The 15,487-nt window shown below is 36.7% G+C and overlaps 1 non-coding gene across 1 annotated transcript; it reads left to right on the plus strand.

Annotated features, from left to right (window-relative positions):
• Positions 1–14,828: 14,828 nt before the first annotated feature.
• On the plus strand, positions 14,829–14,935 carry LOC143662800 (U6 spliceosomal RNA). The gene has a single exon (XR_013165577.1). It is a non-coding gene; the product is annotated as a U6 spliceosomal RNA (small nuclear RNA).
• The last annotated feature ends 552 nt before the right edge of the window (positions 14,936–15,487 follow it).

Consider the following 15,487-nt stretch of genomic DNA (forward strand, 5'->3'; position numbering starts at 1 on the left):
TTTAAAGTCTTTTTTAAAATTTCAAAATCAACACTGTTCATATCCTAATACACAGCAGGCTAAATGGTTTGCTGCATGTTTGGGACGCTATCTTATTGTTGAATTAAATTATAGTTATGTGCATCTATCCTCAATTGCATAATCTTTTCAGATTTAAATGTTTGTTTTGTAATGCCAGTTTAAATTGTCTAGTGTGTATCACCCATTGCATGTAAAAGTATGTAGCACGAAATTAGTGTGAGTTTTTATTTAGACTCCAGTAACTCAATAAATTTGCTTTCAAAAAGCTAATGGAGAGCGGGCCAAGGTGGCTCAGCAGGCAAGAATGCTTGCCTGCCATGCCAGAGGATCCGGGTTCGATTCCCGGTACCTGCCCATATTAAAAAAAAAAAAGCAGCTAATAGATTTGATTCCCAGACCATGCACCCACAAAAAAAGAGCTAATGAACACTGTGGATTTCTAGACAACCAAGATGGTGGTGTAAGACCTTCCAGGATTCCATTCCCCTACAAAATCTTGAACTAACAAAAACTATCAAAGCCATCTTTTTCAAAACACCAAAAATCAATTAAAGGGTTGCAATAACTGAATGAATACTGAATCAAGAAAACACAACATAATAAATGATAGGAGAAGCTATAGCGCCCTTTCTGGTCTCTCCCACACGCCTCCCTGGCATGGAGTAGACCTACCTGTGCTGCCATTGTAGGTCCTGCACCCTGTTCTGGAGGGAGAAGAGTAACACCTATGTGCGTACCGGGGTGCCTTGCGTGTCTCTGCCATTCTGTCAGGTGACAGCCTAAAAGATGAACCAGGACACTCATCTCTGTCTTACCTATCCAGAACTTGCCCTGAAGGCTGAAGCAGCTTGCACACAGCTAAAGCTGTATAAGTAAATTGTAGAAGAATTGCCAGCTTTAAGAACTATACTAGTGTACCCTGGAAGGGGCAGGGGGAGTCTGTTTCATGGGGAATAAGAGGGCATTCAGATTTCTGTAAACAGATTCCTAAGGCAACTAGCAAGTGCAATCCCAGGACCAAAAAAAAAAAAAAAGATAATGCCAGAAAACTTCCCAAATGTAATAAAACACATAAATACACACACTTGAAAAGCCCATCGAACCCCAAACATGACAACCTTGAAGAAAATCATGTCCAGACACATTGTATTCAAACTGTCAGATACCAAGGACAGGGAGATAAAAGCAATATTTTATGGAAAAAGGAACCCCCAATGAGATTAAATGCTATTTTCACATCAATAAACATGAAGCAAGAAGGCAATGGGCCATCAGGAGATAGAAATAGGGTAAGATATTGGGTAATTGGAGCTGAAGGGATACAGACTGTGCAACAGGACTGGATACAAAAACTCAGAAATGGACAGCACAATACTACCTAACTGTAATACAATTATGTTAAAACACTGATTGAAGCTGCATGTGAGAATGATAGAGGGAGGAGGGCTGGGGACATAAATGAAATCAGAAAGAAAGATAGATGTTAAAGATTGAGATGGTATAATCTAAGAATGCCTAGAGTGTACAATAGTAGTGAAATGTACAATGTACAAATTTAAAAAATGTTTTTGCATGAGGAAGAACAAAGGAATGTCATTATTGCAGGGTGCTGAAAATAGATGGTAATTAATACTTTAAAATGTCACCTTATGTGTGAGACTAAAGCAAAAAATGTTTATTTGTTACAAAATTTATATTTTGACTAGTGCATTTCCTAATATAACTTATGTAGATAGTTTGACTGAACGCCATAAGTACTTGGAATCTCAGGTAGCACATGAGATTTTGTTGGTTTGTCCAGAGTGATGCCCCGATGAATCCCAGAGTGATTCGATCAGTGAGTGGAAAAGTATTTGCAAAGCCCCCTTCGGGGAATGGTGAGAACGGGGAGAAATGCAACTTCCCCAAGTTGAATTCTTGATATTCTCACAAGCAGTGTGGACAACCAAAGCTATAGGCTGAGCCCCCAGTCTTGGGGTTTGTTCACATGAAACTTAACCCCACAAAGGATAGGTCAAGTCTACTTAAAATTTAGGCCTAAGAGTCACCCCCAAGAGAGCCTCTTTTGTTGCTCAGATGTGGCCTCTCTCTCCAGCCAATATGACGAGGAGTCTCACCACCCTCCCCCTCTCTACGTGGGACATGACTCCCAGGGGTGTGGACCTTCCTGGCAACGTGGGACAGAGATCCTGGAATGAGCTGAGACTCAGCATCAAGGGATTGAGAAAAACCCTAGAATGAGCTGAGATTTAGCATCAAGGGATTGAGAAAACCTTCTTGACCAAAAGGGGTAAGAGTGAAATGAGACAAAGTGTCAATGGCTGAGAGATTCCAAACACAGTCGAGAGGTTATCCTGGAGGTTATTCTTATGCATCAAGTAGATATCTTGTTATTCAAGATGTAATGGAGAGACTTCCTGGAAGATGGCGGCTTAGTAAGACGCGCGGATCTTAGTTTCTTCTCCAGGACACCTACTAGGGGAGTAGAAACGATACAGAAAGCGCCCAAAGCCACAACAGAGATAAAAAAGACAGCGTACCCCATCCTGGAACGGCTGGCTGGCTGAGAGAAGCAGCTCGGGTGAGATCGCCGAGGCGCGCGGGCCTTACCGGGCGGGGTGGCAAGCGGCCGGAGTTACTCCCTTCCCCCTTCCCGGGCCGGCTGGGAGAATTGGAGAGGTGGTCCCCTGAAACCAAGGCGACTGGCGCCCACACCACGCGCAGCCCCCGGACCAACTGAGAGAATTGGATCGGAAACCCCCAGGCCGCGGAGAACGGTGACCCCGTGACTCCCGGGGAACGTGCACTCTCTCGGGCGGGCCGCTGCCGCTGGCGCCCTCCCGCCACGCGTGTTGCCCAGGGCCGACTAGGAAATTCGGACGGGCTCTTTCCCTGGCTGCGGCGACCAGCAACCCTCCCTGCATTCGGACCCTGGGCCGGCTCAAGCCGCTTCGGCTAGCGAACCCCCAGGACGGCGAGAGTTTTCCAAAGTTTAAGGTCCCACAGCACCTTTTACTGGTGGGACCCGCAGACAAACGTGTGCCACGAGCGCCACCTACTGGGCAGGATAAGAAAAACAGAACCCAGAGATTTCACAGAAAAATATTACAACCTTGCTGGGTCCAACACCAAGAGAAATCTGAATAAATGCCCAGACGCCAGCAGCAGAAGATAACTGTCCACGCTCAAAAGATTGAGAATATGGCTCAGTCAAAGGAACAAACCAATAGCTCAAATGAGACACAAGAGCTGAGACAACTAATGCTGAATATACGAACAGAAATGGAAAACCTCTTCAAAAATGAAATCGATAAATTGAGGGAGGACATGAAGAGGACATGGGCTGAACATAAAGAAGAAATAGAAAAACTGAAAAAACAAATCGCAGAACTTATGGAAGTGAAGGATAAAGTAGCAAACATAGAAAAAATAATGGATAGCTACAATGATGGATTTAAAGAGACAGAAGATAGAATTAGTGATTTGGAGGATGGAACATCTGAATTCCAAAAAGAAACAGAAACTATAGGGAAAAGAATGGAAAAATTTGAACAGGGTATCAGGGAACTCAAGGACAATATGAACCGCACAAATATACGTGTTGTGGGTGTCCCAGAAGGAGAAGAGAAGGGAAAAGGAGGAGAAAAACTAATGGAAGAAATTATCACTGAAAATTTCCCAACTCTTATGAAAGACCTAAAATTACAGATCCAAGAAGTGCAGCGCACCCCAAAGAGATTACCCCAAATAGGCGTTCTCCAAGACACTTACTAGTTAGAATGTCAGAGGTCAAAGAGAAAGAGAAGATCTTGAAAGCAGCAAGAGAAAAACAATCCATTACATACAAGGGAAACCCAATAAGACTTTGTGTAGATTTCTCAGCAGAAACCATGGAAGCTAGAAGACAGTGGGATGATATATTTAAATTACTAAAAGAGAAAAACTGCCAACCAAGACTTCTATATCCAGCAAAATTATCCTTCAAAAATGAGGGAGAAATTAAAACATTCTCAGACAAAAAGTCACTGAAAGAATTTGTGACCAAGAGACCAGCTCTGCAAGAAATACTAAAGGGAGCACTAGAGTCAGATACAAAAAGACAGAAGAGAGAGATATGGAAAAGAGTGTAGAAAGAAGGAAAATCAGATATGATATATATAATACAAAAGGCAAAATGTTAGAGGAAAATATTATCCAAACAGTAATAACACTAAATGTCAATGGACTGAATTCCCCAATCAAAAGACATAGATTGGCAGAATGGATTAAAAAACAGGATCCTTCTATATGCTGTCTACAGGAAACACATCTTAGACCCAAAGATAAACATAGGTTGAAAGTGAAAGGTTGGGAAAAGATATTTCATGCAAATAACAACCAGAAAAGAGCAGGAGTGGCTATACTAATATCCAACAAATTAGACTTCAATTGTAAAACAGTTAAAAGAGACAAAGAAGGACACTATATACTAATAAAAGGAACAATTAAACAAGAAGACATAACAATCATAAATATTTACGCACCGAATCAGAATGCCCCAAAATACGTGAGGAATATACTGCAAACACTGAAAAGGGAAATAGACTCATATACCATAATAGTTGGAGACTTCAACTCACCACTCTCATCAAGGGACAGAACATCTAGACAGAGGATCAACAAAGAAATAGAGAATCTAAATATTACTATAAATGAACTAGACTTAATAGACATTTATAGGACATTACATCCCACAACAGCAGGATACACCTTTTTCTCAAGTGCTCATGGATCATTCTCAAAGATAGACCATATGCTGGGTCACAAAGCAAGTCTTAACAAATTTAAAAAGATTGAAATCTTACACAACACTTTCTCGGACCATAAAGGAATGATGTTGGAAATCAATAATAGGCAGAGTGCCAGAAAATTCACAAATACGTGGAGGCTCAACAACACACTCCTAAACAACGACTGGGTCAAAGAAGAAATTGCAAGAGAAATTAGCAAATACCTCGAGGCGAATGAAAATGAAAACACAACATATCAAAACTTATGGGACGCAGCAAAGGCAGTGCTAAGAGGGAAATTTATTGCTCTAAATGCTTATATCAGAAAAGAAGAAAAGGCAAAAATTCAGGAATTAACTATCCATTTGGAAGAACTGGAGAAAGAACAGCAAGCTAACCCCAAAGCAAGCAAAAGGAAAGAAATAACAAAGATTAGAGCACAAATAAATGAAATTGAAAACATGAAAACAATAGAGAAAATCAATAAGGCCAGAAGTTGGTTCTATGAGAAAATCAATAAGATTGATGGGCCCTTAGCAAGATTGACAAAAAGAAGAAGAGAGAGGATGCAAATAAATAAGATCAGAAATGGAAGAGGAGACATAACTACTGACCTCACAGAAATAAAGGAGGTAATAACAGGATACTATGAACAACTTTACGCTAATAAATACAACAATTTAGAGGAAATGGACGGGTTCCTGGAAAGACATGAACAACCAACTTTGACTCAAGAAGACATAGATGACCTCAACAAACCAATCACAAGTAAAGAAATTGAATTAGTCATTCAAAAGCTTCCTAAAAAGAAAAGTCCAGGACCAGACGGCTTCACATCTGAATTCTACCAAACGTTCCAGAAAGAATTAGTACCAACTCTCTTCAAACTCTTCAAAAAAATCGAAGTGGAGGGAAAACTACCTAATTCATTCTATGAAGCCAACATCACCCTCATACCAAAACCAGGCAAAGATATTACAAAAAAAGAAAACTACAGACCAATCTCTCTAATGAATACAGATGCAAAAATCCTCAATAAAATTCTAGCAAATCGTATCCAACAACACATTAAAAGAATTATACATCATGACCAAGTAGGATTCATCCCAGGTATGCAAGGATGGTTCAACATAAGAAAATCAATTAATGTAATACACCATATCAACAAATCAAAGCAGAAAAATCACATGATCATCTCAATTGATGCAGAGAAGGCATTCGACAAGATTCAACATCCTTTCCTGTTGAAAACACTTCAAAAGATAGGAATACAAGGGAACTTCCTTAAAATGATAGAGGGAATATATGAAAAACCCACAGCTAATATCATCCTCAATGGGGAAAAATTGAAAACTTTCCCCCTAAGATCAGGAACAAGACAAGGATGTCCACTATCACCACTATTATTCAACATTGTGTTGGAGGTTCTAGCCAGAGCAATTAGACAAGAAAAAGAAATACAAGGCATCAAAATTGGAAAGGAAGAAGTAAAACTATCACTGTTTGCAGACGATATGATACTATACGTCGAAAACCCGGAAAAATCCACAACAAAACTACTAGAGCTAATAAATGAGTACAGCAAAGTAGCAGTTTACAAGATCAACATTCAAAAATCTGTAGCATTTCTATACACTAGTAATGAACAAGCTGAGGGGGAAATCAAGAAACGAATCCCATTTACAATTGCAACTAAAAGAATAAAATACCTAGGAATAAATTTAACTAAAGAGACAAAAAAACTATATAAAGAAAACTACAAAAAACTGCTAAAAGAAATCACAGACGACCTAAATAGATGGAAGGGCATACCGTGTTCATGGATTGGAAGACTAAATATAGTTAAGATGTCAATCCTACCTAAATTGATTTACAGATTCAATGCAATACCAATCAAAATCCCAACAACTTATTTTTCAGAAATAGAAAAACCAATAAGCAAATTTATCTGGAAGGGCAGGGTGCCCCGAATTGCTAAAAACATCTTGAGGAAAAAAAACGAAGCTGGAGGTCTCGCGCTGCCTGACTTTAAGGCATATTATGAAGCCACAGTGGTCAAAACAGCATGGTATTGGCATAAAGATAGATATATCGACCAATGGAATCGAATAGAGTGCTCAGATATAGACCCTCTCATCTATGGACATTTGATCTTTGATAAGGCAGTCAAGCCAACTCACCTGGGACAGAGCAGTCTCTTCAATAAATGGTGCCTAGAGAACTGGATATCCATATGCAAAAGAATGAAAGAAGACCCATCTCTCACACCCTATACAAAAGTTAACTCAAAATGGATCAAAGATCTAAACATTAGGTCTAAGACCATAAAACAGTTAGAGGAAAATGTTGGGAGATATCTTATGGATCTTACAACTGGAGGCGGTTTTATGGACCTTAAACCTAAAGCAAGAGCACTGAAGAAGGAAATAAATAAATGGGAACTCCTCAAAATTAAACACTTTTGTGCATCAAAGAACTTCATCAAGAAAGTAGAAAGACAGCCTTCACAATGGGAGACAATATTTGGAAATGATATATCAGATAAAGGTCTAGTATCCAGAATTTATAAAGAGATTGTTCATCTCAACAACAAAAAGACAGCCAACCCAATTACAAAATGGGAAAAAGACTTGAACAGACACCTCTCAGAAGAGGAAATACGGATGGCCAAGAGGCACATGAAGAGATGCTCAATGTCCCTGGCCATTAGAGAAATGCAAATCAAAACCACAATGAGATATCATCTCACACCCACCAGAATGGCCATTATCAACAAAACAGAAAATGACAAGTGCTGGAGAGGATGCGGAGAAAGAGGCACACTTATCCACTGTTGGTGGGAATGTCAAAGGGTGCAACCACTGTGGAAGGCAGTTTGGCGGTTCCTCAAAAAGCTGAATATAGAATTGCCATACAACCCAGCAATACCATTGCTAGGTATCTACTCAAAGGACTTAAGGGCAAAGACACAAATGGACATTTGCACACCAATGTTTATAGCAGCATTATTTACAATTGCAAAGAGATGGAAACAGCCAAAATCTCCATCAACAGAAGAGTGGCTAAACAAACTGTGGTATATACATACGATGGAATATTATGCAGCTTTAAGACAAGATAAACTTATGAACCATGTAATAACATGGATGGACCTAGAGAATATTATGCTGAGTGAATCCAGCCAAAAACTAAAGGACAAATACTGTATGGTCCCACTGATGTGAACGGACATTCGAGAATAAACTTGAAATATGTCATTGGTAACAGAGTTCAGCAGGAGTTAGAAACAGGGTAAGATAATGGGTAACTGGAGCTGAAGGGATACAGACTGTGCAACAGGACTAGATACAAAAACTCAAAAATGGACAGCACAATAATACCTAATTGTAAAGTAATCATGTTAAATCACTGAATGAAGCTGCATCTGAGCTATAGGTTTTTGTTTTGTTTTGTTTTGTTTTGTTTTGATTTTACTATTATTACTTTTATTTTTTTCTCTATATTAACATTCTATATCTTTTTCGGTTATGTTACTAGTTCTTCTAAACCAATGCAAATGTACTAAGAAATGATGATCATGCATCTATGTGATGATGTTAAGAATTAATGATTGCATGTGTAGAATGGTATGATCTCTAAATGTTGGGTTAATTTCTTTTTTTCCGTTAATTAAAAAAAAAAAAAAAAGAGAAGGGATAATTGGAGATGAAGGGATACAGACTGTACAACGGGACTGGATATAAAAACTCAGAAATGGACAGCACAATACTACCCAATTGTAATGCAATTATGTTAAAACACTGAATGAAGCTACATGTGAGGTATAGGTTTTTTGTTTTTGTTTTTTTTGTTTTTTTTTCTTTCTATTATTGTTTTAATTCTTATTCTGTTGTCTTTTTATTTCTTTTTCTAAATTGATGCAAATGTACTAAGAAATGATGAATATGCAACTATGTGATGTTATTAAGAATTACTGATTGTACATGTAGATTGGAATGATTTCTAATTGTTTTGTTAATTCTTTTTTTAATTAATAAAAAAAAAAAATCAAAAAAAAAAAAAAAAAAAGATGTAATGGAGAGGCTGGAGGGAACTGCCTGAAAATGTAGAGCTGTGTTCCAGTAGCCATGTTTCTTGAGGATGATGGAATAATGATATAGCTGTAACAATGTTACTGTGTATTTGTGAAAACCTTGTGTCTGATGCTCCTTTTATCTACCTTGTTAACAAAGGAGTAGAACATATGGAATAAAAATAAATAATAGGGGGAACAAATGCTAAAAGAAATTTAGTTTGAAATGTTAGTGATCAATGAAAGCGAGGGGTAAGGGGTATGATAGGTATAATCTTTTTTTTTCTTTCCTGTGTTCGTTTTATTTCTTTTTCTATTGTCTTTTTATTTCTTTTTCTGAATTAATGCAAATGTTCTAAGAAATGATGAATATGCAACTAAGTGATGATATCATGAATTACTGATTATATATTTGGTTTCTTAATTTTTTAATTAATAAATAAATTTTTTAAAAAAAAGAAGGCAATGGGATGAAATATTTAAAGTGCTAAGAGAAAACAATTGCCAAGCAAGAATTTTACATCTGGAGAGATTGTCTTTAAAAAATGAAGGCGAGATTAAGACATTCCCAAACAAACAAAGGCTGAAGGAGTACATCACCACTAGACCTGCCCTATAAGCAAAGCCAAAGGGAGAGTGAAAGAAAAGGACAGTAGACGGTGGATTGAAGCAGCCTGAAGAAATAAAGACTTCCAGTAAAGGTAACCATGTGGGTAACTATAAATGCTGGTATTATATTTTTTAGTATATATCTCCACTTTTTACTTTTTACAAGTTCTAAAATGTAAATGCATAAAGATAATGATAAATTTATGACTTAGATACACAATGTAAAAAGATACAATTTGTAAGAAATAAAAGGTGGGGTATAGGAAAAGTGTTTGTATATACTATTGAAGTTAAGTTGATACCAAAGCAAAAGTGATTGTTGTAGATTTAGGACATTAAATTTAAGCCCCATAGTAATAACAAAGAAAATAAATGAAAAATATGAGAAGGAACTCAAAATAGTGCACTACAAAAATCAAATAAACATGAAGGTAGACATTAACAGAAAAACTGAGGGACAAAAAAAAATACAAAGCTTACAAAAATGAATAGCAAAATGCTAGAAGAAACTCCTACGTTATCAGTAGTTACTTTAAATATAAATGCATTCAACTTTCCAGCCAAAAGTCAAGTTGGAATGACAGATTTTTAAAAAAGCATGACTATATGATGTTTAAAAGAGACTCACCTAAATGCAAAACACAAGGAGGCTGAAAATCAAAGGATGAAAAATAAGTTACATGCAAATAGTAACCAAAAGAGAACCGGGAAGGGCGGTGCAATGGTGGCTCAGTGGCAGAGTTGTCGCCTGCCATTCAGGAGACCTGGGTTCAATTCCTAGTGCCTGCCCATGCAAAAAAAGAGAGAGAACAGGAGTAACTATACTAGTACGAGATGAAATAGATGCCAAGTCAAAAAACTGTTATGAGGGACAAAGAAGGTAACTATATACTGGCAAAGAGGTCAATTCAAGAAGATAGAACTACTATAAATATATATGTACTTAGTATCAGAACCCCAAAATATATGAAGCAAATACTGATAAATTGGAAGGGAGAAATAGGAAGCTTTATATTAATAATATGAAGACTTTAGTACACCACTTTTGATAATGAATAGAAGATCTAGATGTGAGGTCATAAGAAAATTTTACTCTAAACAAGAGAGAGAGTACTTTACCTAACAGCGACAGAATATACATTCTTCATTAGGGTACATGGGACATTCTCCAGGATAGAGAATATGTTAGGCCACAAAACAAATCTCAATATTTTTTAAAATATTGAAATAACAATTTATCTTCTCCAACCACAATGGAATGAAGCTAGAAATCATTAACAGAGGGAAAACTGGAAAATTCACAGATATGTGGAAAGTAAATAACACATTCATAAACAACCAATGGCTCAAAGCAGAAATCACAAGGGTAATGAAAATATCTTCAGATGAATGAAAACAAAAACACAACATACCAAAATTATGGGATGCAGCAAAGCCAGTGCTGAGACGAGAATGGATAGCTATGAATTCTTACATTAAGAAAGAAGAAAGATCTCAGATCAGAGACCTAACCTTACAACTGGAAAAACTAGAAAAAGAAGAGCAAACTAAATCCAAAAGGAGTGGAAGGATGAAAAGAACAAAGATTAGAGTGGAGATAAATGTAAAGAGAATTTTTTAAAAAGGGAGAGTATTAGCAAAACTAAAAGGTGGTTCTTTGGAAAGATCAGTAAATCAACAAGCTTTTAGCTAAACTGACAAAAAATGAGAGTGGTTACAATTAAAATTAGAAATGAAAGTGGGGCCATTACTATTGACCCACAGAAATAAAAAGAATTATAAGAAGATAATACGAACAGATGTACACCAACAAATTATATAACCTAGATGAAATGGACAGATTCCTAGGAACATACAAACTACCCACACTGACTCAGAAAGAAATAGGTTTCAACAGCCAAATAACAAATAGGTTGAATCAGTAACCCAAAACTTCCCAACTAATAAAAGCCCAGAACTGTATGGCTTCACTGGCAAATTTTACCAAACATTCCAAGAGTTAACACCAATCCTGTGGAGACTCCCAAGAATTGAAGAGAAGGGAACACTTCCTAACCCATAAGAGGCAAGCATCATCCTAATACCAAAGCCAGCTAAAAATACCATAAGAGAAGAAAATTACCAACTAATATCCCTTGTGAAGATATATGCAAAAATCCTCAACAAAATACTAGCAAACCAAAGCGCAAATATATGCTCTCACTGATATGAAATAATTCGAATAAGAAAACTCATAGAATGAGATTGAATGTGTAGGTGCAAAGGATGGTGTGGGGATACAGAATAGGGAATTAAAGTTTTTATTTGTGATGATGGAAGAGTTTTGATAATGGATGGTGAATATGGTAGCCCAACATTGTGAATATAAACAGCAGGGAATTGTGAATTATATATTCTAATATGGTTAAAAGGGGCATTTTAAGTTGTATATATGTTACTAGAATAAATTTTCTGAAAAAATCCATGTAACTGCACAACACAAAATGTGAATCCTAAGTTCAACGATAGACTAAATAATACAATTGTAGCACATGCTTTCAACAACTGTAGTAACAATACCACACCAATGCAAAGTATTAACAATAGGGTGGCATATGGGAATCCCGTATTTTATGCATCATTGTTGTATACACCTACAAATTTTCTAATAAAAAAAAGTAACAAACCAAATCCAACAGCACATTAAGATAATTATATACCATGGTCAAGTGGAATTAATACCAGGTATGCAAGGTTGGTTCAGCATAAAAAAACCAATTAATGTCATATGCCACATTAACAGAACAAAGGGGGGAAAAACCACATGATCCTCTCAATTGATGCAGAAAATGCATTTGACAAAATTCAGCACCCATTCTTGTTAAAAACACTCAGTAAAACCATAAATGAAGGAAACCTCCTCAATATGATAAAAGGCACATATGAAAAACTTATAGCTAATATCATATGCAATGGTAAAAGACTAAAAGCATTCCTTCCAAGATCAGGAACAAGACAAAAATGCACACTGTTATCACTCTTATCCAACACTGTACTCAAAGTTTTTATCAGAGCAATTAGGAGGAAAGAAAGAAATGAAAGGCATCTAAATTGGAAAGGAAGAAGTAAAGTTTCCTTATTTGCAGATCGTATATATAGAAAATCTTTAAAAATCCTGAAAAACCCTACTAGAGCTAAAAAACAAATTCAAAGTAGCCAAGTGGATCAACATGCAAAAGTAGAAGCTAGTGTTTCCATACACTAGTAATGAACAATCTGAAAAGGAAATCAAGAAAAACATTCCATTTACAAACTAAAAAATCAAATATCTAAGAATAAATGTAACTGAGGATGTAAAGGACTTATTTGGGAAACCACAAAACATTGCAGAAAGAAATCAAATTCACCTAACTAAATAGAAGGACATTCTATGTTCCTGGTTTGGAAGACTAAATATTAAAATGTCAACTCTACCCAAAAAAAGTTACAGATTCAACACAACCCTAGAATTTCAGCAGTCTTCTTTGCAGAAATGAAAATCTAATCATCAAATTTATATGGAAGTCTAAGGAGCCCCAAGTAGCCAAAACCATCTTGAAAAGGAAGAAAAAAATACGAGGACTCCCATTTCCCAATGTTACAACTTCTGACAAATCTATAGTAATCAGAACAGCATGGCAATGGCACAAGGACAGACATATAGACCAATGCAATCAAACTGAGAGTTCGGAATAAATGCTCACATCTATGGCGAATTGATTTTTGACTAGAGTGCTGAGTCTACTCAATGGGGAAAGATTAGTCTTGTCAACAAATTGTCCTGTCCATAAGCAAAAAAAAAAAAAATGAAGGTAGGACCCCTACCTTACACCGTATCAACTCAAAATAGATCAAAGACCTAAATATAAGAACCAAAACTATAAAACTCCCAGAAGAAAGCATAGGGAAGCATTTTCAGAACCTGTGTTATGCAATGAATTCTTAGACTTTAAATTTAAGCATGAGCAACAACAACAAAAAATAGATAAAAGGGACTTCATTAAAATTAAAAACTTTTGTACATCAAAGGATTTAAATATGAAAGTAAAAAGACATCCTACAGGATGCCAGAAAATATTAGGAAACCACATATCTGATGAGGGTTTAAATAACCAGAATATATAAAGAACTCCTATAAATCAACAACCAAAACATTAAAAAAAAAACAATTAAAAAAATGGGAAAATTACTTGAATGGACATTTCTCCAAAGAAGATATACAAATAGCCAATAAGCACATAAAAAGATTCTCAATATCATTAGCCATTAGGGAAATGCATATCAAAACCACAATGAGATACAACTTCACACCCACTAAGAAACACCACTATTTTAAAAAATGGAAAATTACAAGTATTGGAGAGGAAGTGGACAGATAGTAAAATAAGCCAAACACAAAGGCCATATATTATAAGAAATGCTTATATGAAATGTTCAAGTTAGAGAAATCTAATTAGATTAATGGCTTCCAAGGGCTAAAGAGGAGGAAAAATGTGGAGTTTTGTTAATGAGTATGGGGTTTTTTTGGCACCAGTGAAAATGTTCTGGAATTAGATAATGGTGATATCAGGCTGCACAACTCTGTGAATATACAAAAAACCACTGCATTGTACAACTTAAAGGATTAAGGTTTGTGGTACATGAATTGTATCTCAATTAAAAGTTTTTAAAGAAAAAAAACTAATGGACACCCAGAGGCCAGATCTTGGTTTCTAATACCATTGTCCATAAGAGGAACCAGGACTCCTTGGAGAAATGGCTGATTCTAGGACTGGGACAGGAAATATACAAGATGAACCTGGAGAGTCTCACAGTGTCAGAAAGTAAGTGCTCGGGAAACAAAAGAATGGTGCAGGTCAAAAGGACACAGGAGCCAAGCTGAAACAACTCACAGGGGCCAAAGCTGGAACAATTTGAGCAACAATGTAAATAACATATATTCTGTTACAACCCACAGAATAAAATATATATTCATGAGTCCATATTGATATAAATAAATGACTGAATAAAAAATAATGGGAGAGAAGAGTCAAATCTTGTACATAGAAGAATTCTGAATAATTTATTGTAGATAGTCAACCTTGGAGGAAGTGGAGCTAACCTCCTAACTCCTTGAGTATGGGCTGCACATTGTGACCTGTTTGCAAAGAACATAGTGTGCAGAAGTTGGGGGCAAGGCAACTTTAGAGTGAAGAAACTGGCATACCTACTGTTCTAGTTTGCTACTGCTGGGATGCGACATACCAGAAGTGGAACGATTTTTAGAAAGGGGAAATTTATTAAGTTGCAAGTTTACAGTTCTAAGGCCAACAAATTAAGTCTATAAAAATGTCCAAATTGTGCTCACTTCGACAGCATGTATACTAAAATTGGAATGATACAGAGAAGAGTAGTATGGCCCCTGAGCAAGGATGACACTCAAATTCATGAAGCATTCCATATTAAAAAAAAAAAAAGTCCAAATTAAGGCACCAACAAGAGATTACCTTCATTCAAGAAAGGCTGATAAAGGTCAGGGTTTCTCTCTCAACTGGAAAGGCACATGGTGAACATAGCGACGTCTGCTAGCTTTCTCTCCAGCCTTCTTGTTGCATGAAACTCCCCCAGAGGCATATTTCTTCTTCATCTCCAAAGGTCTCTGGCAATGTGGGCTCACATGGTTCTTTCTCATAGCTCTAAAAAGGGACTCTCTCCAAAACGTCTCCTGTTTTAAAGGATTCCAATAAACAAATCAAGACCTGCCTGGAATGGGTGGGGTCACATGTCACTCTAATCAAAGGTTAATACCCACAATTGGGAGAGCCACATCTCCATGGAGGTAATCTAATTAAGCTTTCCAATATACAGTACTGAATAGGGATTAAAAGAAATGGGTGCCTCCAAGAGATGGATCAGGATTAAAATATGGCTTTTCAAGGCACCCTACCTTAATCATGCCATCAGGGTTAGTTAGCATCATCAGCAATATGTCATGCTGATCTTGTCCCCTTGCTGTATG

The sequence above is a fragment of the Tamandua tetradactyla genome, chromosome 18 (genome assembly GCF_023851605.1).
Source record: "Tamandua tetradactyla isolate mTamTet1 chromosome 18, mTamTet1.pri, whole genome shotgun sequence".
Classification (NCBI taxonomy): domain Eukaryota; kingdom Metazoa; phylum Chordata; class Mammalia; order Pilosa; family Myrmecophagidae; genus Tamandua; species Tamandua tetradactyla.